Source organism: Amblyomma americanum, chromosome 1 (genome assembly GCF_052857255.1).
Source record: "Amblyomma americanum isolate KBUSLIRL-KWMA chromosome 1, ASM5285725v1, whole genome shotgun sequence".
Classification (NCBI taxonomy): Eukaryota; Metazoa; Arthropoda; class Arachnida; order Ixodida; family Ixodidae; genus Amblyomma; species Amblyomma americanum.
Window position 1 is genome coordinate 532644273 of NC_135497.1, and position 24296 is coordinate 532668568.

At 49.1% G+C, this 24296-nt stretch overlaps 8 non-coding genes across 8 annotated transcripts; all 8 read right to left on the reverse strand.

Moving 5' to 3' along the window:
- Nucleotides 1–333: 333 nt before the first annotated feature.
- Nucleotides 334–407, reverse strand: TRNAS-UGA (transfer RNA serine (anticodon UGA)). The gene has a single exon. It is a non-coding gene; the product is annotated as a tRNA-Ser (tRNA).
- A 1400-nt stretch (nt 408–1807) lies between these two features.
- TRNAS-UGA (transfer RNA serine (anticodon UGA)) lies at nt 1808–1881 on the reverse strand. The gene has a single exon. It is a non-coding gene; the product is annotated as a tRNA-Ser (tRNA).
- A 3853-nt stretch (nt 1882–5734) lies between these two features.
- Nucleotides 5735–5808, reverse strand: TRNAS-UGA (transfer RNA serine (anticodon UGA)). The gene has a single exon. It is a non-coding gene; the product is annotated as a tRNA-Ser (tRNA).
- Nucleotides 5809–6717: 909 nt separating this feature from the next.
- Nucleotides 6718–6791, reverse strand: TRNAS-UGA (transfer RNA serine (anticodon UGA)). Its single transcript has one exon. It is a non-coding gene; the product is annotated as a tRNA-Ser (tRNA).
- An 8278-nt stretch (nt 6792–15069) lies between these two features.
- On the reverse strand, nt 15070–15143 carry TRNAS-UGA (transfer RNA serine (anticodon UGA)). Its single transcript has one exon. It is a non-coding gene; the product is annotated as a tRNA-Ser (tRNA).
- Nucleotides 15144–18998: 3855 nt separating this feature from the next.
- TRNAS-UGA (transfer RNA serine (anticodon UGA)) lies at nt 18999–19072 on the reverse strand. Its single transcript has one exon. It is a non-coding gene; the product is annotated as a tRNA-Ser (tRNA).
- Nucleotides 19073–19489: 417 nt separating this feature from the next.
- Nucleotides 19490–19563, reverse strand: TRNAS-UGA (transfer RNA serine (anticodon UGA)). Its single transcript has one exon. It is a non-coding gene; the product is annotated as a tRNA-Ser (tRNA).
- A 3855-nt stretch (nt 19564–23418) lies between these two features.
- TRNAS-UGA (transfer RNA serine (anticodon UGA)) lies at nt 23419–23492 on the reverse strand. The gene has a single exon. It is a non-coding gene; the product is annotated as a tRNA-Ser (tRNA).
- Nucleotides 23493–24296: the final 804 nt, after the last annotated feature.

Here is a 24296-nt window from a genome sequence, read left to right on the forward strand (position 1 = left end):
ACATTAGCGGCGGACGTAGCACGTCCTGTAATAAAGCGACCCTGACGTGGAACGTCATCTAACGGCGAGGGCGGAAACTGTGCGAGAGCCCTCAAAAGCTACCTATGGCATCAAGACCGCCAGAACCGAGACCCTCGCTAAGCTATTAGCAGGTAAGTTAAAGGAAATGAGGGGCCCGTTTGACAAACGTATGAAGGGAGCCAACAGTCACCGAAACCAAGGTGCATAGGGGAATGTTTTTTTGTGTTGTGCTTACCAGTGGGATATTATAGTACTTAGATTAATAAATCGCTTAAAGAAAATTACTTATAAAGCAACAGAAAAAAACAACCATGCCGCCGGTGGGTTCTGAACCCACGACCTCCGAATATCAGGTCCGGTGCTCTCACCAACTGAGCTACGGCGACGTCTGTCCAATCTGCTGCTCTCGTGGGTATTTATGTTCATTGGGTGTAAGCGAACCTTGAGAGTGTTCACCAGCGCCACCCTCGACCATAGCGGCGGACGCAGCACGTCCTGTAATACCGCGAGCGTGACGTGGAACGTCATCTAACGGCGAGGGCGGAAACTTTGCGAGAGCCCTCTTAAGCTACCTATGGCATCAAGACTGCCAGAACCGAGACCCTCGCTAAGCTATTAGCAGGTAAGTTAAAGCAAATGAGGGGCCCGTTTGACAAACCTATGAAGGGAGCCAATAGTCACCGAAACCAAGGTGCATAGGGGAATGTCTTTTTTTGTGTTGTGCTTACCAGTGGGATATTATAGTACTTAGATGAATAAATCGCTTAAAGAAAATTACTTATAAAGCAACAGAAAAAACAACCATGCCACCGGTCGGATCCGAACCCACGACCTCCGAATATCGCGTCCGGTGCTCTTACCAACTGAGCTACAGCGACGGCTGTCCTATCTGCTGCTCACGTGGGTATTTATGTTCATTGGGTGTAAGCGAACCTTGAGAGTGTTCACCAGCGCCACCCTCGACCTTAGCGGCGGACGTAGCACGTCCTGTAATACCGCGAGCGTGACGTGGAACGTCACCTAACGGCGAGGGCGGAAACTGTGCGAGAGCCCTCATAAGCTACCTATGGCATCAAGACTGCCAGAACCGAGACCCTCGCTAAGCTATTAGCAGGTAAGTTAAAGGAAATGAGGGGCCCCTTTGACAAACCTATGAAGGGAGCCAACAGTCACCGAAACAAAGGTGCACAGGGGAATGTTTTTTTATGTGTTGTGCTTACCAGTGGGATACTATAAAACTTAGATTAATAAATCGCTTAAAGAAAATTACTTATAAAGCAACAGAAAAACAACCATGCTGCCGGTGGGATCCGAACCCACGACCTCCGAATATCGCGTCCGGTGCTCTTACCAACTGAGCTACGGCGACGGCTGTCCAATCTACTGCTCTCGTGGGTATTTATGTTCATTGGGTGTAAGCGAACCTTGAGAGTGTTCATCAGCGCCACCCTCGACCTTAGCGGCGGACGTAGCACGTCCTGTAATAAAGCGACCCTGACGTGGAACGTCATCTAACGGCGAGGGCGGAAACTGTGCGAGAGCGCTCAAAAGCTACCTATGGCATCAAGACCGCCAGAACCGAGACCCTCGCTAAGCTATTAGCAGGTAAGTTAAAGGAAATGAGGGGCCCGTTTGACAAACGTATGAAATGAGCCAACAGTCACCGAAACCAAGGTGCATAGGGGAATGTTTTTTTGTGTTGTGCTTACCAGTGGGATATTATAGTACTTAGATTAATAAATCGCTTAAAGAAAATTACTTATAAAGCAACAGAAAAAAACAACCATGCCGCCGGTGGGTTCCGAACCCACGACCTCCGAATATCAGGTCCGGTGCTCTCACCAACTGAGCTACGGCGACGTCTGTCCAATCTGCTGCTCTCGTGGGTATTTATGTTCATTGGGTGTAAGCGAACCTTGAGAGTGTTCACCAGCGCCACCCTCGACCATAGCGGCGGACGCAGCACGTCCTGTAATACCGCGAGCGTGACGTGGAACGTCATCTAACGGCGAGGGCGGAAACTTTGCGAGAGCCCTCTTAAGCTACCTATGGCATCAAGACTGCCAGAACCGAGACCCTCGCTAAGCTATTAGCAGGTAAGTTAAAGCAAATGAGGGGCCCGTTTGACAAACCTATGAAGGGAGCCAATAGTCACCGAAACCAAGGTGCATAGGGGAATGTCTTTTTTGTGTTGTGCTTACCAGTGGGATATTATAGTACTTAGAATATTAAATCGCCTAAAGAAAATTACTTATAAAGCAACAGAAAAAACAACCATGCCACCGGTCGGATCCGAACCCACGACCTCCGAATATCGCGTCCGGTGCTCTTACCAACTGAGCTACAGCGACGGCTGTCCTATCTGCTGCTCACGTGGGTATTTATGTTCATTGGTTGTAAGCGAACCTTGGGAGTGTTCACCAGCGCCACCCTCGACCATAGCGGCGAACGTAGCACGTCCTGTAATACCGCGAGCGTGACGTGGAACGTCATCTAACGACGAGGGCGGAAACTGTGCGAGAGCCCTCTTAAGCTACCTATGGCATCAAGACTGCCAGAACCGAGACCCTCGTTAAGCTATTAGTAGGTAAGTTAAAGGAAATGAGGGGCCCGTTTGACAAACCTATGAAGGGAGCCAACAGTCACCGAAACCAAGGTGCATAGGGGAATGTTTTTAATGTGTTGTGCTTATCAGTGTGATATTGTAGTACTTAGATTAATAAATCGCTTAAAGAAAATACTTATAAAGCAGCAGAAAAAACAACCATGCCGCCGGTGGGATCCGAACCCACGACCTCCGAATATCGCGTTCGGTGCTCTTACCAACTGAGCTGCGGCAACGGCTCTCCAATCTGCTGCTCTCGTGGGTCTTTATGTTCATTGGGTGTAAGCGAACCTTGAGAGTGTTCACCAGCGCCACCCTCGACCATAGCGGCGGACATAGCACGTCCTGTAATACCACGAGCGTGACGTGGAACGACGTCATTTAAGGACGAGGGCGGAAACTGTGCGAGAGCCCTCTTAAGCTACCTATGCCATCAAGACTGCCAGAACCAAGACCCTCGCTAAGCTATTAGCAGGTAAGTTAAAGCAAATGAGGGGCCCGTTTGACAAACCTATGAAGGGAGCCAATAGTCACCGAAACCAAGGTGCATAGGGGAATGTCTTTTTTTTGTGTTGTGCTTACCAGTGGGATATTATAGTACTTAGATTAATAAATCGCTTAAAGAAAATTACTTATAAAGCAACAGAAAAAACAACCATGCCACCGGTCGGATCCGAACCCACGACCTCCGAATATCGCGTCCGGTGCTCTTACCAACTGAGCTACAGCGACGGCTGTCCTATCTGCTGCTCACGTGGGTATTTATGTTCATTGGTTGTAAGCGAACCTTGAGAGTGTTCACCAGCGCCACCCTCGACCATAGCGGCGGACGTAGCACGTCCTGTAATACCGCGAGCGTGACGTGGAACGTCACCTAACGGCGAGGGCGGAAACTGTGCGAGAGCCCTCATAAACTACCTATGGCATCAAAACTGCCAGAACCGAGACCCTCGCTAAGCTATTAGCAGGTAAGTTAAAGGAAATGAGGGGCCCGTTTGACAAACCTATGAAGGGAGCCAACAGTCACCGAAACCAAGGTGCATAGGGGAATGTTTTTTTATGCGTTGTGCTGATCAGTGGGATATTATAGTACTTAGATTAATAAATCGCTTAAATAAAATTACATTTAAAGCAGCAGAAAAAATAACCATGCCGCCGGTGGGATCCGAACCCACGACCTCCGAATATCGCGTCCGGTGCTCTTACCAACTGAGCTACGGCGACGGCTGTCCAATCTGCTGCTCTCGTGGGTATTTATGTTCATTGGGTGTAAGCGTACCTTGAGAGTGTTCACCAGCGCCATCCTCGACCATAGCGGCGGACGTAGCACGTCCTGTAATACCGCGAGCGTGATGTGAAACGTCATCTAACGGTGAGGGCGGAAACTGTGCGAGAGCCCTCTTAAGCTACCTATAGTATCAAGACTGCCAGAACCGAGACCCTCGTTAAGCTATTAGCAGGTAAGTTAAAGGAAATGAGGGGCCCATTTGACAAACCTATGAAGGGAGCCAACAGTCACCGAAACGAAGGTGCATAGTGGAATGTTTTTTATGTGTTATGCTTATCAGTGAGATATTATAGTACTTAGATTATAAATAGCCTAAAGAAAATTATAAAGCAGCAGAAAAACAACCATGCAGCCGGTGGGATCCGAACCCACGACCTCCGAATATCGCGTCCGGTGCTCTTACCAACTGAGCTACGGCGACGGCTGTCCAATCTGCTGCTCTCTTTGGTATTTATGTTCATTGGGTGTAAGCGAACCTTGAGAGTGTTCACCAGCGCCACCCTCGACCTTAGCGGCGGACGTAGCACGTCCTGTAATACCGCGAACGTGACGTGGAACGTCATCTAAGGACGAGGGCGGAAACTGTGCGAGAGCCCTCTTAAGCTATCTATGGCATCAAGACTGCCAGAACCGAGGCCCTCGTTAAGCTATTAGCAGGTAAGTGAAAGGAAATGAGGGGCTCGTTTGACAAACCTATGAAGGGAGCCAACAGTCACCGAAACTGAGGTGCATAGGGGAATCTTTTTTTGTGTTGTGCTTATCAGTGGAATATTATAGTACTTAAAATAATAAATCGCTTAAAGAAAATTACTTATAAAGCAGGAGAAAAAACAACCATGCCGCCTGTGGGATCTGAACCCACGACCTCCGAATATCGCGTACGGTGCTCTTACCAACTGAGCTACGACGACGGCTGTCCAATCTGCTGATCTCGTGGGTATTTATGTTCATTGGGTGTAAGCGAACCTTGAGAGTGTTCACCAGCGCCACCCTCGACCTTAGCGGCGGACGTAGCACGTCCTGTATTACCGCGAGCGTGACGTGGAACGTCACCTAACGGCGAGGGCGGAAACTGTGCGAGAGCCCTCATAAGCTACCTATGGCATCAAGACTGCCAGAACCGAGACCCTCGCTAAGCTATTAGCAGGTAAGTTAAAGGAAATGAGGGGCCCCTTTGACAAACCTATGAAGGGAGCCAACAGTCACCGAAACAAAGGTGCACAGGGGAATGTTTTTTATGTGTTGTGCTTACCAGTGGGATACTATAAAACTTAGATTAATAAATCGCTTAAAGAAAATTACTTATAAAGCAACAGAAAAAACAACCATGCTGCCGGTGGGATCCGAACCCACGACCTCCGAATATCGCGTCCGGTGCTCTTACCAACTGAGCTACGGCGACGGCTGTCCAATCTGCTGCTCTCGTGGGTATTTATGTTCATTGGGTGTAAGCGAACCTTGAGAGTGTTCATCAGCGCCACCCTCGACCTTAGAGGCGGACGTAGCACGTCCTGTAATAAAGCGACCCTGACGTGGAACGCCATCTAACGGCGAGGGCGGAAACTGTGCGAGAGCCCTCAAAAGCTACCTATGGCATCAAGACCGCCAGAACCGAGACCCTCGCTAAGCTATTAGCAGGGAAGGTAAAGGAAATGAGGGGCCCGTTTGACAAACGTATGAAGGGAGCCAACAGTCACCGAAACCAAGGTGCATAGGGGAATGTTTTTTTTGTGTTGTGCTTACCAGTGGGATATTATAGTACTTAGATTAATAAATCGCTTAAAGAAAATTACTTATAAAGCAACAGAAAAAAACAACCATGCCGCCGGTGGGTTCCGAACCCACGACCTCCGAATATCAGGTCCGGTGCTCTTACCAACTGAGCTACGGCGACGTCTGTCCAATCTGCTGCTCTCGTGGGTATTTATGTTCATTGGGTGCAAGCGAACCTTGAGAGTGTTCACCAGCGCCACCCTCGACCATAGCGGCGGACGCAGCACGTCCTGTAATACCGCGAGCGTGACGTGGAACGTCATCTAACGGCGAGGGCGGAAACTTTGCGAGAGCCCTCTTAAGCTACCTATGGCATCAAGACTGCCAGAACCGAGACCCTCGCTAAGCTATTAGCAGGTAAGTTAAAGCAAATGAGGGGCCCGTTTGACAAACCTATGAAGGGAGCCAATAGTCACCGAAACCAAGGTGCATAGGGGAATGTCTTTTTTTGTGTTGTGCTTACCAGTGGGATATTATAGTACTTAGATTAATAAATCGCTTAAAGAAAATTACTTATAAATCAACAGAAAAAACAACCATGCCACCGGTCGGATCCGAACCCACGACCTCCGAAAATCGCGTCCGGTGCTCTTACCAACTCAGCTACAGCGACGGCTGTCCTATCTGCTGCTCACGTGGGTATTTATGTTCATTGGTTGTAAGCGAACCTTGAGAGTGTTCACCAGCGCCACCCTCGACCATAGCGGCGAACGTAGCACGTCCTGTAATACCGCGAGCGTGACGTGGAACGTCATCTAACGGCGAGGGCGGAAACTGTGCGAGAGCCCTCTTAAGCTACCTATGGCATCAAGACTGCCAGAACCGAGACCCTCGTTAAGCTATTAGTAGGTAAGTTAAAGGAAATGAGGGGCCCGTTTGACAAACCTATGAAGGGAGCCAACAGTCACCGAAACCAAGGTGCATAGGGGAATGTTTTTAATGTGTTGTGCTTATCAGTGTGATATTGTAGTACTTAGATTAATAAATCGCTTAAAGAAAATACTTATAAAGCAACAGAAAAAAACAACCATGCCGCCGGTGGGTTCCGAACCCACGACCTCCGAATATCAGGTCCGGTGCTCTTACCAACTGAGCTACGGCGACGTCTGTCCAATCTGCTGCTCTCGTGGGTATTTATGTTCATTGGGTGCAAGCGAACCTTGAGAGTGTTCACCAGCGCCACCCTCGACCATAGCGGCGGACGCAGCACGTCCTGTAATACCGCGAGCGTGACGTGGAACGTCATCTAACGGCGAGGGCGGAAACTGTGCGAGAGCCCTCTTAAGCTACCTATGCCATCAAGACTGCCAGAACCAAGACCCTCGTTAAGCTATTAGCAGGTACGTTAAAGGAAATGAAGGGCCCGTTTGACCAACCTATGAAGGGTGCCAACCGTCACCGAAACCAAGGTGCATAGGGGAATATTTTTTATGTGTTGTGCTTATCAGTGGGATATTATAGTACTTAAATTATTAAATCGCTTAAAGAAAATTACTTATAAGGCAGCAGAAAAAACAACCATGCCGCCAGTGGGATCCGAACCCACGACCTCTGAATATCGCGTCCGGTGCTCTTACCAACTGAGCTACAGGGACGGCTGTCCAATCTGCTGCTCTCGTGGGTATTTATGTTCATTGGGTGTAAGCGAATCTTGAGAGTGTTCACCAGCGCCACCCTCGACCATAGCGGCGGACGTAGCACGTCCTGTAATACCGCGAGCGTGACGTGGAACGTCATCTAAGGACGAGGGCGGAAACTGTGCGAGAGCCCTCTTAAGCTACCTATGGCATCAAGACTGCCAGAACCGAGACCCTCGTTAAGCTATTAGCAGGTAAGTTAAAGGAAATGAGGGACCCGTTTGACAAACCTATGAAGGGAGCCAACAGTCACCGAAACCAAGGTGCATAGGGGAATGTTTTTTTATGCGTTGTGCTGATCAGTGGGATATTATAGTACTTAGATTAATAAATCGCTTATAGAAAATTACTTATAAAGCAGCAGAAAAAACAACCATGCCGCCGGTGGGATCCGAACCCACGACCTCCGAATATCGCTTTCGGTGCTCTCACCAACTGAGCTACGGCTACGGCTGTCCAATCTGCTGCTCTCGTGGGTATTTATGTTCATTGGGTGTAAGCGAACCTTGTGAGTGTTCACCAGCGCCACCCTCGACCATAGCGGCGGACGTTGCACGTCCTGTAATACCGCGAGCGTGACCTGGAACGTCATCTAACGGCGAGGACGGAAACTGTGCGAGAGCCCTCTTAAGCTACCTTTGGCACCAAGACTGCCAGAACCGAGACCCTCGTTAAGCTATTAGCAGGTGAGTGAAAGGAAATGAGGGGCCCCTTTTGACAAACCTATGAAGGGAGCCAACCGTCACCGAAACCAAGGTGCATAGCAGAATGTTTTTTTACGTTTTGTGCTTATCAGTGGGATATTATAGTACTTAGATTAATAAATCGCTTAAAGAAAATTACTTATAAATCAGCAGAAAAAACAACCATGCCGGCGGTGGAATCCGAACCCACGACCTCCTAATATCGCGTCCGGTGCTCATACCAACTGAGCTACGGCGACGGCTGTCCAATGTGCTGCTCACGTGGGTATTTATGTTCATTGGTTGTAAGCGAACCTTGAGAGTGTTCACCAGCGCCACCCTCGACTATAGCGGCGAACGTAGCACGTCCTGTAATACCGCGAGCGTGACGTGGAACGTCATCTAACGGCGAGGGTGGAAACTGTGCGAGAGCCCTCATAAGATACCTATGGCATCAAGACTGCCAGAACCGAGACCCTCGTTAAGCTATTAGTAGGTAAGTTAAAGGAAATGAGGGGCCCGTTTGACAAACCTTTGAAGGGAGCCAACAGTCACCGAAACCAAGGTGCATAGGGGAATGTTTTTTTATGTGTTGTGCCTCTCAGTGGGATATTATAGTACTTAGATTAATAAATCGCTTAAAGAAAATTACATTTAAAGCAGCAAAAAAGCAACCATGCCGCCGTTGGGATCCGAACCCACGACCTCCGAATATCGCGTCCGGTGCTCTTACCAACTGAGCTACGGCGACGGCAGTCCAATCTGCAGCTCTCGTGGGTATTTATGTTGATTGTGTGTAAGCGAACCTTGAGAGTGTTCACCAGCGCCACCCTCGCCCATAGCAGCGGACGTAGCACGTCCTGTAATACCGCGAGCGTGACGTGCAACGTCATCTAACGGCGAGGGCGGAAACTGTGCGAGAGCCCTTTTAAGCTACCTATGGCATCAAGACTGCCAGAACCGAGACCGTCGTTAAGCTATTAGCAGGAAAGTTAAAGGAAATGAGGGGCCCGTTTGACAAACCTATGAAGGGAGCCAACAGTCACCGAAACCAAGGTGCATAGGGGAATGTTTTTTTATGTGTTGTGCTTATCAGTGTGATATTGTAGTACTTAGATTAATAAATCGCTGAAAGAAAATTACTTATAAAGCAGCAGAAAAAAACAACCATGCCGCCGGTGGGATCCGAACCCACGACCTCCGAATATCGCGTTCGGTGCTCTTACCAACTGAGCTACGGCGACGGCAGTCCAATCTGCAGCTCTCGTGGGTATTTATGTTGATTGTGTGTAAGCGAACCTTGAGAGTGTTCGCCAGCGCCACCCTCGACCATAGCAGCGGACGTAGCACGTCCTGTAATACCGCGAGCGTGACGTGGAACGTCATCTAACGGCGAGGGCGGAAACTGTGCGAGAGCCCTCCTAACCTACCTATGGCATCAAGACTGCCAGAACCGAGACCCTCGTTAAGCTATTAGCAGGAAAGTAAAGGAAATGAGGGGCCCGTTTGACAAACCTCTGAAGGGAGCCAACAGTCACCGAAACCAAGGTGCATAGGGGAATGTTTTTTTATAGTTGTGCTTATCAGTGGGATATTGTAGTAGTTAGATTAATAAATCGCTTAAAGAAAATTACTTATAAAGCAGCAGAAAAAACAACCATGCCGCCGGTGTTATCCGAACCCACCACCTCCGAATATCGCGTTCGGTGCTCCTACCAACTGAGCTACGGCAACGGCTCTCCAATCTGCTGCTCTCGTGGGTATTTATGTTCATTTGGTGTAAGCGAACCTTGAGAGTGTTCACCAGCGCCATCCTCGACCATAGCGGCGGACGTAGCACGTCCTGTAATACCGCGAGCGTGATGTGAAACGTCATCTAACGGTGAGGGCGGAAACTGTGCGAGAGCCCTCTTAAGCTACCTATAGTATCAAGACTGCCAGAATCGAGACCCTCGTTAAGCTATTAGCAGGTAAGTTAAAGGAAATGAGGGGCCCATTTGACAAACCTATGAAGGGAGCCAACAGTCACCGAAACGAAGGTGCATAGGGGAATGTTTTTTATGTGTTATGCTTATCAGTGAGATATTATAGTACTTAGATTAATAAATCGCTTAAAGAAAATTACTTATAAAGCAGCAGAAAAACAACCATGCAGCCGGTGGGATCCGAACCCACGACCTCCGAATATCGCGTCCGGTGCTCTTAACAACTGAGCTACGGCGACGGCTGTCCAATCTGCTGCTCTCGTTGGTATTTATGTTCATTGGGTGTAAGCGAACCTTGAGCGTGTTCACCAGCGCCACCCTCGACCTTAGCGGCGGACGTAGCACGTCCTGTAATACCGCGAACGTGACGTGGAACGTCATCTAAGGACGAGGGCGGAAACTGTGCGAGAGCCCTCTTAAGCTATCTATGGCATCAAGACTGCCAGAACCGAGGCCCTCGTTAAGCTATTAGCAGGTAAGTGAAAGGAAATGAGGGGCTCGTTTGACAAACCAATCAAGGGAGCCAACAGTCACCGAAACTGAGGTGCATAGGGGAATCTTTTTTTTGTGTTGTGCTTATCAGTGGGATATTAAAGTACTTAGATTAAAAAATCGCTTAAAGAAAATTACTTATAAAGCAGCAGAAAAAACAACCATGCCGCCGGTGGGATCCGAACCCACGACCGCCGAATATCGCGTCCGGTGCTCTTACCAACTGAGCTACGGCAACGGCTGTCCAATCTGCTTCTCTCGTGGGTATTTATGTTCATTGGGTGTAAGCGAACCTTGAGAGTGTTCACCAGCGTCACCCTCGACCTTAGCGGCGTACGTAACACGTCCTGTAATACCGCGCGCGTGACGTGGAACGTCACCTAACGGCGAGGGCGGAAACTGTGCGAGCGCCCTCATAAGCTACCTATGGCATCAAGACTGCCAGAACCGAGACCCTCGCTAAGCTATTAGAAGGTAAGTTAAAGGAAATGAGGGGCCCCTTTGACAAACCTATGAAGGGAGCCAACAGTCACCGAAACCAAGGTGCACAGGGGAATGTTTTTTATGTGTTGTGCTTACCAGTGGGATATTATAGTACTTAGATTAATAAATCGCTTAAAGAAAATTACTTATAAAGCAACAGAAAAAAACAACCATGCTGCCGGTGGGATCCGAACCCACGACCTCCGAATATCGCGTCCGGTGCTCTTACCAACTGAGCTACGGCGATGGCTGTCCAATCTGCTGCTCTCGTGGGTATTTATGTTCATTGGGTGTAAGCGAACCTTGAGAGTGTTCATCAGCGCCACCCTCGACCTTAGCGGCGGACGTAGCACGTCCTGTAATACCGCGACCCTGACGTGGAACGTCATCTAACGGCGAGGGCGGAAACTGTACGAGAGCCCTCATAAGCTACCTATGGCATCAAGGCTGCCTGAACCGAGACCCTCGCTAAGCTATTAGCAGGTAAGTTAAAGGAAATGAGGGGCCCCTTTGACAAACCTATGAAGGGAGCCAACAGTCACCGAAACCAAGGTGCACAGGGGAATTTTTTTATATGTGTTGTCTTACCAGTGGGATATTATAAAACTTAGAATAATAAATCGCTTAAAGAAAATTACTTATAAAGCAACAGAAAAACCAACCATGCTCCCGGTGGGATCCGAACCCACGACCTCCGAATATCGCGTCCGGTGCTCTTACCAACTGAGCTACGGCGACGGCTGTCCAATCTGCTGCTCTCGTGGGTATTTATGTTCATTGGGTGTAAGCGAACCTTGAGAGTGTTCATCAGCGCCACCCTCGACCTTAGCGGCGGACGTAGCACGTCCTGTAATACCGCGACCCTGACGTGGAGCGTCATCTAACGGCGAGGGCGGAAACTGTGCGAGAGCCCTCAAAACCTACCTATGGCATCAAGACCGCCAGAACCGGGACCCTCGCTAAGCTATTAGCAGGTAAGTTAAAGGTAATGAGGGGCCCGTTTGACAAACGTATGAAGGGAGCCAACAGTCACCGAAACCAAGGTGCATAGGGGAATGTTTTTTTGTGTTGTGCTTACCAGTGGGATATTATAGTACTTAGATTAATAAATCGCTTAAAGAAAATTACTTATAAAGCAGCAGAAAAAACAACCATGCCGCCGGTGGGATCCGAACCCACGACCTCCGAATATCGCGTTCGGTGCTCTTACCAACTGAGCTACGGCGACGGCTGTCCAATCTGCTACTCTCGAGGGTATTTATGTTCATTGGGTGTAAGCGAACCTTGAGAGTGTTCACCAGCGTCACCCTCGACCTTAGCGGCGTACGTAACACGTCCTGTAATACCGCGCGCGTGACGTGGAACGTCACCTAGCGGCGAGGGCGGAAACTGTGCGAGAGCCCTCATAAGCTACCTATGGCATCAAGACTGCCAGAACCGAGACCCTCGCTAAGCTATTAGAAGGTAAGTTAAAGGAAATGAGGGGCCCCTTTGACAAACCTATGAAGGGAGCCAACAGTCACCGAAACCAAGGTGCACAGGGGAATGTTTTTTTGTGTTGTGCTTACCAGTGGGATATTATAGTACTTAGATTAACAAATCGCTTAAAGAAATAAACTTATAAAGCAACAGAAAAAAACAACCATGCTGCCGGTGGGATCCGAACCCACGACCTCCGAATATCGCGTCCGGTGCTCTTACCAACTGAGCTACGGCGATGGCTGTCCAATCTGCTGCTCTCGTGGGTATTTATGTTCATTGGGTGTAAGCGAACCTTGAGAGTGTTCATCAGCGCCACCCTCGACCTTAGCGGCGGACGTAGCACGTCCTGTAATACCGCGACCCTGACGTGGAACGTCATCTAACGGCGAGGGCGGAAACAGTGCGAGAGCCCTCAAAAGCTACCTATGGCATCAAGACCGCCAGAACCGAGACCCTCGCTAAGCTATTAGCAGGTAAGTTAAAGGAAATGAGGGGCCCGTTTGACAAACGTATGAAGGGAGCCAACAGTCACCGAAACCAAGGTGCATAGGGGAATGTTTTTTTGTGTTGTGCTTACCAGTGGGATATTATAGTACTTAGATTAATAAATCGCTTAAAGAAAATTACTTATAAAGCAGCACAAAAAACAACCATGCCGCCGGTGGGATCCGAACCCACGACCTCCGAATATCGCGTTCGGTGCTCTTACCAACTGAGCTACGGCGACGGCTGTCCAATCTGCTGCTCTCGATGGTATTTATGTTCATTGGGGGTAAGCGAACCTTGAGAGTGTTCACCAGCGTCACCCTCGACCTTAGCGGCGTACGTAGCACGTCCTGTAATACCGCGAGCGTGATGTGAAACGTCATCTAACGGTGAGGGCGGAAACTGTGCGAGAGCCCTCTTAAGCTACCTATTGTATCAAGACTGCCAGAACGGAGACCCTCGTTAAGCTATTAGCAGGTAAGTTAAAGGAAATGAGGGGCCCATTTGACAAACCTATGAGGGGAGCCAACAGTCACCGAAACGAAGGTGCATAGGGGAATGTTTTTTTATGTGTTATGCTTATCAGTGAGATATTATAGTACTTAGATTAATAAATCGCTTAAAGAAAATTACTTATAAAGCAGCAGAAAAACAACCATGCAGCCGGTGGGATCCGAACCCACGACCTCCGAATATCGCGTCCGGTGCTCTTACCAACTGAGCTACGGCGACGGCTGTCCAATCTGCTGCTCTCGTTGGTATTTATGTTCATTGGGTGTAAGCGAACCTTGAGAGTGTTCACCAGCGCCACCCTCGACCTTAGCGGCGGACGTAGCACGTCCTGTTATACAGCGAACGTGACGTGGAACGTCATCTAAGGACGAGGGCGAAAACTGTGCGAGAGCCCTCTTAAGCTATCTATGGCATCAAGACTGCCAGAACCGAGGCCCTCGTTAAGCTATTAGCAGGTAAGTGAAAGGAAATGAGGGGCTCGTTTGACAAACCTATGAAGGGAGCCAACAGTCACCGAAACTGAGGTGCATAGGGGAATCTTTTTTTTTGTGTTGTGCTTATCAGTGGGATATTATAGTACTTAAAATAATAAATCGCTTAAAGAAAATTACTTATAAAGCAGGAGAAAAAACAACCATGCCGCCGGTGGGATCTGAACCCACGACCTCCGAATATCGCGTACGGTGCTCTTACCAACTGAGCTACGACGACGGCTGTCCAATCTGCTGCTCTCGTGGGTATTTATGTTCATTGGGTGTAAGCGAACCTTGAGAGTGTTCACCAGCGCCACCCTCGACCTTAGCGGCGGACGTAGCACGTCCTGTAATACCGCGAGCGTGACGTGGAACGTCACCTAACGGCGAGGGCGGAAACTGTGCGAGAGCCCTCATAAGCTACCTATGGCATCAAGACTGCCAGAACCGAGACCCTCGCTAAGCTATTAGCAGGTAAGTTAAAGGAAATGAGGGGCCCCTTTGACAAACCTATGAAGGAAGCCAACAGTCACCGAAACAAAGGTGCACAGGGGAATGTTTTTTTTATGTGTTGTGCTTACCAGTGGGATACTATAAAACTTAGATTAATAAATCGCCTAAAGAAAATTACTTATTAAGCAACAGAAAAAACAACCATGCTGCCGGTGGGATCCGAACCCACGACCTCCGAATATCGCGTCCGGTGCTCTTACCAACTGAGCTACGGCGACGGCTGTCCAATCTGCTGCTCTCGTGGGTATTTATGTTCATTGGGTGTAAGCGAACCTTGAGAGTGTTCATCAGCGCCACCCTCGACCTTAGCGGCGGACGTAGCACGTCCTGTAATACCGCGACCCTGACGTGGAACGTCATCTAACGGCGAGGGCGGAAACTGTGCGAGAGCCCTCAAAAGCTACCTATGGCATCAAGACCGCCAGAACCGAGACCCTCGCTAAGCTATTAGCAGGTAAGTTAAAGGAAATGAGGGGCCCGTTTGACAAACGTATGAAGGGAGCCAACAGTCACCGAAACCAAGGTACATAGGGGAATGTTTTTTTGTGTTGTGCTTACCAGTGGGATATTATAGTACTTAGATTAATAAATCGCTTAAAGAAAATTACTTATAAAGCAACAGAAAAAAACAACCATGCCGCCGGTGGGATCCGAACCCACGACCTCCGAATATCAGGTCCGGTGCTCTTACCAACTGAGCTACGGCGACGTCTGTCCAATATGCTTCTCTCGTGGGTATTTATGTTCATTGGGTGTAAGCGAACCTCGAGAGTGTTCACGAGCGCCACCCTCGACCTTAGCGGCGTACGTAACACGTCCTGTAATACCGCGCGCGTGACGTGGAACGTCACCTAACGGCGAGGGCGGAAACTGTGCGAGAGCCCTCATAAGCTACCTATGGCATCAAGACTGCCAGAACCGAGACCCTCGCTAAGCTATTAGCAGGTAAGTTAAAGGAAATGAGGGGCCCCTTTGACAAACCTATGAAGGGAGCCAACAGTCACCGAAACCAAGGTGCACAGGGGAATGTTTTTTATGTGTTGTGCTTACCAGTGGGATATTATAGTACTTAGAATAATAAATCGCTTAAAGAAAATTACTTATAAAGCAACAGAAAAAACAACCATGCTGCCGGTGGGATCCGAACCCACGACCTCCGAATATCGCGTCCGGTGCTCTTACCAACTGAGCTACGGCGACGGCTGTCCAATCTGCTGCTCTCGTGGGTATTTATTTATGTTCATTGGGTGTTGCGAACCTTGAGAGTGTTCATCAGCGCCACCCTCGACCTTAGCGGCGGACGTAGCACGTCCTGTAATACCGCGACCCTGACGTGGAATGTCATCTAACGGCGAGGGCGGAAACTGTGCGAGAGCCCTCATAAGCTACCTATGGCATCAAGACTGCCAGAACCGAGACCCTCGCTAAGCTATTAGCAGGTAAGTTAAAGGAAATGAGGGGCCCCTTTGACAAACCTATGAAGGGAGCCAACAGTCACCGAAACCAAGGTGCACAGGGGAATGTTTTTTTATGTGTTGTGCTTACCAGTGGGATATTATAAAACTTAGAATAATAAATCGCTTAAAGAAAATTACTTATAAAGCAACAGAAAAACCAACCATGCTGCCGGTGGGATCCGAACCCACGACCTCCGAATATCGCGTCTGGTGCTCTTACCAAATGAGCTACGGCGACGGCTGTCCAATCTGCTGCTCTCGTGGGTATTTATGTTCATTGGGTGTAAGCGAACCTTGAGAGTGTTTACGAGCGCCACCCTCGATCATAGCGACGGACGTAGCACATCCTGTAATACCGCGAGCGTGATGTGGAACCTCATCTAACGGCGAATGCGGAAACTGTGCGAGAGCCCTCTTAAGCTACCTATGGCATCAAGACTCCCAGAACCCAGACCCTCGTTAAGCTATTAGCAGGGAAGGTAAAGGAAATGAGGGGCCCGTTTGACAAACCTATGAAGGGAGCCAACAGTCACCGAACCCAAGGTGCATAGGGGAATGTTTTTGTGTTGTGCTTATCAGTGGGATATTATAGTACTTAGATTAATAAATCGCTTAAAGAAAATTACTTATAAAGCAGCAGAAAAACAACCATGCCGCCGGTGGGATCCGAACCCACGACCTCCGAATATCGCGTTCGTTGCTCTTACCAACTGAGCTACGGCGAAGGCTGTCCAATCTGCTGCTCTCGAGGGTATTTATGTTCATTGGGTGTAAGCGAACCTTGAGAGTGTTCACCAGCGTCACCCTCGACCATAGCGGCGGACGTAGCACGTCCTGTAATACCGCGAGCGTGACGTGGAACGTCATCTAACGGCGAGGGCGGAAACTGTGCGAGAGCCCTCCTAAGCTACCTATGGCATCAAGACTGCCAGACCCGAGACCCTCGTTAAGCTATTAGCAGGAAAGTTAAAGGAAATGAGGGGCCCGTTTGACAAACCTATGAAGGGAGCCAACAGTCACCGAAACCAAGGTGCATAGGGGAATGTTTTTTTATAGTTGTGCTTATCAGTGGGATATTGTAGTACTTAGATTAATAAATCGCTTAAAGAAAATTACTTATAAAGCAGCAGAAAAAACAACCATGCCGCCGATGTTATCCGAACCCACCACCTCCGAATATCGCGTTCGGTGCTCCTACCAACTGAGCTACGGCAACGGCTCTCCAATCTGCTGCTCTCGTGGGTATTTATGTTCATTGGGTGTAAGCGAACCTTGAGAGTTTTCACCAGCGCCATCCTCGACCATAGCGGCGGACGTAGCACGTCCTGTAATACCGCGAGCGTGATGTGAAACGTCATCTAACGGTGAGGGCGGAAACTGTGCGAGAGCCCTCTTAAGCTACCTATTGTATCAAGACTGCCAGAACCAAGACCCTCGTTAAGCTATTAGCAGGTAAGTTAAAGGAAATGAGGGGCCCATTTGACAAACCTATGAGGGGAGCCAACAGTCACCGAAACGAAGGTGCATAGGGGAATGTTTTTTTATGTGTTATGCTTATCAGTGAGATATTATAGTACTTAGATTAATAAATCGCTTAAAGAAAATTACTTATAAAGCAGCAGAAAAACAACCATGCAGCCGGTGGGATCCGAACCCACGACCTCCGAATATCGCGTCCGGTGCTCTTACCAACTGAGCTACGGCGACGGCTGTCCAATCTGCTGCTCTCGTTGGTATTTATGTTCATTGGGTGTAAGCGAACCTTGAGAGTGTTCACCAGCGCCACCCTCGACCTTAGCGGCGGACGTAGCACGTCCTGTAATACCGCGCACGTGACGTGGAACGTCATCTAAGGACGAGGGCGGAAACTGTGCGAGAGCCCTCTTAAGCTATCTATGGCATCAAGACTGCCAGAACCGAGGCCCTCGTTAAGCTATTAGCAGGTAAGTGAAAGGAAATGAGGGGCTCGTTTGACAAACCTATGAAGGGAGCCAACAGTCACCGAAACTGAGGTGCATAGGGGAATCTTTTTTTTGTGTTGTGCTTATCAGTGGGATATTATAGTACTTAAAATAATAAATCGCTTAAAGAAAATTACTTATAAAGCAGGAGAAAAAACAACCATGCCGCCGGTGGGATCTGAACCCACGACCTCCGAATATCGCGTACGGTGCTCTTACCAACTGAGCTACGACGACGGCTGTCCAATCTGCTGCTCTCGTGGGTATTTATGTTCATTGGGTGTAAGCGAACCTTGAGAGTGTTCACCAGCGCCACCCTCGACCTTAGCGGCGGACGTAGCACGTCCTGTAATACCGCGAGCGTGACGTGGACCGTCACCTAACGGCGAGGGCGGAAACTGTGCGAGAGCCCTCATAAGCTACCTATGGCATCAAGACTGCCAGAACCGAGACCCTCACTAAGCTATTAGCAGGTAAGTTAAAGGAAATGAGGGGCCCCTTTGACAAACCTATGAAGGGAGCCAACAGTCACCGAAACAAAGGTGCACAGGGGAATGTTTTTTTATGTGTTGTGCTTACCAGTGGGATACTACAAAACTTAGATTAATAAATCGCTTAAAGAAAATTACTTATAAAGCAACAGAAAAAACAACCATGCTGCCGGTGGGATCCGAACCCACGACCTCCGATAATCGCGTCCGGTGCTCTTACCAACTGAGCTACGGCGACGGCTGTCCAATCTGCTGCTCTCGTGGGTATTTATGTTCATTGGGTGTAAGCGAACCTTGAGAGTGTTCATCAGCGCCAACCTCGACCTTAGCGGCGGACGTAGCACGTCCTGTAATAAAGCGACCCTGACGTGGAACGTCATCTAACGGCGAGGGCGGAAACTGTGCGAGAGCCCTCAAAAGCTACCTATGGCATCAAGACCGCCAGAACCGAGACCCTCGCTAAGCTATTAGCAGGTAAGTTAAAGGAAATGAGGGGCCGGTTTGACAAACGTATGAAGGGAGCCAACAGTCACCGAAACCAAGGTGCATAGGGGAATGTTTTTTTGTGTTGTGCTTACCAGTGGGATATTATAGTACTTAGATTAATAAATCGCTTAAAGAAAATTACTTATAAAGCAACAGAAAAAAACAACCATGCCGCCGGTGGGTTCCGAACCCACGACCTCCGAATATCAGGTCCGGTGCTCTTACCAACTGAGCTACGGCGACGTCTGTCCAATCTGCTGCTCTCGTGGGTATTTATGTTCATTGGGTGTAAGCGAACCTTGAGAGTGTTCACCAGCGCCACCCTCGACCATAGCGGCGGACGCAGCACGTCCTGTAATACCGCGAGCGTGACGTGGAACGTCATCTAACGGCGAGGGCGGAAACTTTGCGAGAGCCCTCTTAAGCTACCTATGGCATCAAGACTGCCAGAACCGAGACCCTCGCTAAGCTATTAGCAGGTAAGTTAAAGGAAATGAGGGGCCCGTTTGACAAACCTATGAAGGGAGCCAACAGTCACCGAAACCAAGGTGCATAGGGGAATGTTTTTATGTGTTGTGCTTATCAGTGGGATATTATAGTACTTAGATTAAAAAATCGCTTAAAGAAAATTACTTATAAAGCAACAGAAAAAAACAACCATGCCGCCGGTGGGATCCGAACCCACGACCTCCGAATATCAGGTCCGGTGCTCTTACCAACTGAGCTACGACGACGGCTGTCCAATCTGCTGCTCTCGTGGGTATTTATGTTCATTGGGTGTATGCGAACCTTGAGAGTGTTCAGCAGCGCCACCCTCGACCTTAGCGGCGGACGTAGCACGTCCTGTAATACCGCGAGCGTGACGTGGAACGTCACCTAACGGCGAGGGCGGAAACTGTGCGAGAGCCCTCATAAGCTACCTATGGCATCAAGACTGCCAGAACCGAGACCCTCGCTAAGCTATTAGCAGGTAAGTTAAAGGAAATGAGGGGCCCCTTTGACAAACCTATGAAGGGAGCCAACAGTCACCGAAACCAAGGTGCAGAGGGGAATGTTTTTTATGTGTTGTGCTTACCAGTGGGATATTATAGTACTTAGAATAATAAATCGCTTAAAGAAAATTACTTATAAAGCAACAGAAAAAACAACCATGCTGCCGGTGGGATCCGAACCCACGACCTCCGAATATCGCGTCCGGTGCTCTTACCAACTGAGCTACGGCGACGGCTGTCCAATCTGCTGCTCTCGTGGGTATTTATTTATGTTCATTGGGTGTTGCGAACCTTGAGAGTGTTCATCAGCGCCACCCTCGACCTTAGCGGCGGACGTAGCACGTCCTGTAATACCGCGACCCTGACGTGGAATGTCATCTAACGGCGAGGGCGGAAACTGTGCGAGAGCCCTCATAAGCTACCTATGGCATCAAGACTGCCAGAACCGAGACCATCGCTAAGCTATTAGCAGGTAAGTTAAAGGAAATGAGGGGCCCCTTTGACAAACCTATGAAGGGAGCCAACAGTCACCGAAACCAAGGTGCACAGGGGAATGTTTTTTTATGTGTTGTGCTTACCAGTGGGATATTATAAAACTTAGAATAATAAATCGCTTAAACAAAATTACTTATAAAGCAACAGAAAAACCAACCATGCTGCCGGTGGGATCCGAACCCACGACCTCCGAATATCGCGTCTGGTGCTCTTACCAACTGAGCTACGGCGACGGCTGTCCAATCTGCTGCTCTCGTGGGTATTTATGTTCATTGGGTGTAAGCGAACCTTGAGAGTGTTTACGAGCGCCACCCTCGATCATAGCGACGGACGTAGCACATCCTGTAATACCGCGAGCGTGATGTGGAACCTCATCTAACGGCGAAGGCGGAAACTGTGCGAGAGCCCTCTTAAGCTACCAATGGCATCAAGACTCCCAGAACCCAGACCCTCGTTAAGCTATTAGCAGGGAAGGTAAAGGAAATGAGGGGCCCGTTTGACAAACCTATGAAGGGAGCCAACAGTCACCGAACCCAAGGTGCATAGGGGAATGTTTTTGTGTTGTGCTTATCAGTGGGATATTATAGTACTTAGATTAATAAATCGCTTAAAGAAAATTACTTATAAAGCAGCAGAAAAAACAACCATGCCGCCGGTGGGATCCGAACCCACGACCTCCGAATATCGCGTTCGTTGCTCTTACCAACTGAGCTACGGCGACGGCTGTCCAATCTGCTGCTCTCGAGGGTATTTATGTTCATTGGGTGTAAGCGAACCTTGAGAGTGTTCACCAGCGTCACCCTCGACCTTAGCGGCGTGCGTAACACGTCCTGTAATACCGCGAGCGTGACGTGGAACGTCACCTAACGGCGAGGGCGGAAACTGTGCGAGAGCCCTCATAAGCTACCTATGGCATCAAGCCTGCCAGAACCGAGACCCTCGCTAAGCTATTAGCAGGTAAGTTAAAGGAAATGAGGGGCCCGTTTGACAAACCTATGAAGGGAGCCAACAGTCACCGAAACCAAGGTGCATAGGGGAATGTTTTTTTATGTGTTGTGCTTATCAGTGTGATATTGTAGTACTTAGATTAATAAATCGCTTAAAGAAAATTACTTATAAAGCAGCAGAAAAAACCATGCCGCCGGTGGGATCCGAACCCACGACCTCCGAATATCGCGTTCGGTGCTCTTACCAACTGAGCTACGGCAACGGCTCTCCAATCTGCTGCTCTCGTGGGTATTTATGTTCATTGGGTGTAAGCGAACCTTGAGAGTGTTCAGCAGCGCCACCCTCGACCATAGCGGCGGACGTAGCACGTCCTGTAATACCGCGAGCGTGACGTGGAACGTCATCTAACGGCGAGGGCGGAAACTGTGCGAGAGCCCTCCTAAGCTACCTATGGCATCAAGACTGCCAGAACCGAGACCCTCGTTAAGCTATTAGCAGGAAAGTTAAAGGAAATGAGGGGCCCGTTTGACAAACCTATGAAGGGAGCCAACAGTCACCGAAACCAAGGTGCATAGGGGAATGTTTTTTTATAGTTGTGCTTATCAGTGGGATATTGTAGCACTTAGATTATTAAATCGCTTAAAGAAAATTACTTATAAAGCAGCAGAAAAAACAACCATGCCGCCGATGTTATCCGAACCCACCACCTCCGAATATCGCGTTCGGTGCTCCTACCAACTGAGCTACGGCAACGGCTCTCCAATCTGCTGCTCTCGTGGGTATTTATGTTCATTGGGTGTAAGCGAACCTTGAGAGTTTTCACCAGCGCCATCCTCGACCATAGCGGCGGACGTAGCACGTCCTGTAATACCGCGAGCGTGATGTGAAACGTCATCTAACGGTGAGGGCGGAAACTGTGCGAGAGCCCTCTTAAGCTACCTATTGTATCAAGACTGCCAGAACCAAGACCCTCGTTAAGCTGTTAGCAGGTAAGTTAAAGGAAATGAGGGGCCCATTTGACAAACCTATGAGGGGAGCCAACAGTCACCGAAACGAAGGTGCATAGGGGAATGTTTTTTTATGTGTTATGCTTATCAGTGAGATATTATAGTACTTAGATTAATAAATCGCTTAAAGAAAATTACTTATAAAGCAGCAGAAAAACAACCATGCAGCCGGTGGGATCCGAACCCACGACCTCCGAATATCGCGTCCGGTGCTCTTACCAACTGAGCTACGGCGACGGCTGTCCAATCTGCTGCTCTCGTTGGTATTTATGTTCATTGGGTGTAAGCGAACCTTGAGAGTGTTCACCAGCGCCACCCTCGACCTTAGCGGCGGACGTAGCACGTCCTGTAATACCGCGAACGTGACGTGGAACGTCATCTAAGGACGAGGGCGGAAACTGTGCGAGAGCCCTCTTAAGCTATCTATGGCATCAAGACTGCCAGAACCGAGGCCCTCGTTAAGCTATTAGCAAGTAAGTGAAAGGAAATGAGGGGCTCGTTTGACAAACCTATGAAAGGAGCCAACAGTCACCGAAACTGAGGTGCATAGGGGAATCTTTTTTTTGTGTTGTGCTTATCAGTGGGATATTATAGTACTTAAAATAATAAATCGCTTAAAGAAAATTACTTATAAAGCAGGAGAAAAAACAACCATGCCGCCGGTGGGATCTGAACCCACGACCTCCGAATATCGCGTACGGTGCTCTTACCAACTGAGCTACGACGACGGCTGTCCAATCTGCTGCTCTCGTGGGTATTTATGTTCATTGGGTGTAAGCGAACCTTGATAGTGTTCACCAGCGCCACCCTCGACCTTAGCGGCGGACGTAGCACGTCCTGTAATACCGCGAGCGTGACGTGGACCGTCACCTAACGGCGAGGGCGGAAACTGTGCGAGAGCCCTCATAAGCTACCTATGGCATCAAGACTGCCAGAACCGAGACCCTCGCTAAGCTATTAGCAGGTAAGTTAAAGGAAATGAGGGGCGCCTTTGACAAACCTATGAAGGGAGCCAACAGTCACCGAAACAAAGGTGCACAGGGGAATGTTTTTTTATGTGTTGTGCTTACCAGTGGGATACTATAGTACTTAGATTAATAAATCGCTTAAAGAAAATTACTTATAAAGCAACAGAAAAAAACAACCATGCCGCCGGTGGGTTCCGAACCCACGACCTCCGAATATCAGGTCCGGTGCTCTTACCAACTGAGCTACGGCGACGTCTGTCCAATCTGCTGCTCTCGTGGGTATTTATGTTCATTGGGTGTAAGCGAACCTTGAGAGTGTTCACCAGCGCCACCCTCGACCATAGCGGCGGACGCAGCACGTCCTGTAATACCGCGAGCGTGACGTGGAACGTCATCTAACGGCGAGGGCGGAAACTTTGCGAGAGCCCTCTTAAGCTACCTATGGCATCAAGACTGCCAGAACCGAGACCCTCGCTAAGCTATTAGCAGGTAAGTTAAAGGAAATGAGGGGCCCGTTTGACAAACCTATGAAGGGAGCCAACAGTCACCGAAACCAAGGTGCATAGGGGAATGTTTTTATGTGTTGTGCTTATCAGTGGGATATTATAGTACTTAGATTAAAAAATCGCTTAAAGAAAATTACTTATAAAGCAGCAGAAAAAACAACCACGCCGCCGGTGGGATCCGAACCCACGACCGCCGAATATCGCGTCCAGTGCTCTTACCAACTGAGCTACGACGACGGCTGTCCAATCTGCTGCTCTCGTGGGTATTTATGTTCATTGGGTGTAAGCGAACCTTGAGAGTGTTCACCAGCGCCACCCTCGACCTTAGCGGCGGACGTAGCACGTCCTGTAATACCGCGAGCGTGACGTGGAACGTCACCTAACGGCGAGGGCGGAAACTGTGCGAGAGCCCTCATAAGCTACCTATGGCATCAAGACTGCCAGAACCGAGACCCTCGCTAAGCTATTAGCAGGTAAGTTAAAGGAAATGAGGGGCCCCTTTGACAAACCTATGAAGGGAGCCAACAGTCACCGAAACAAAGGTGCACAGG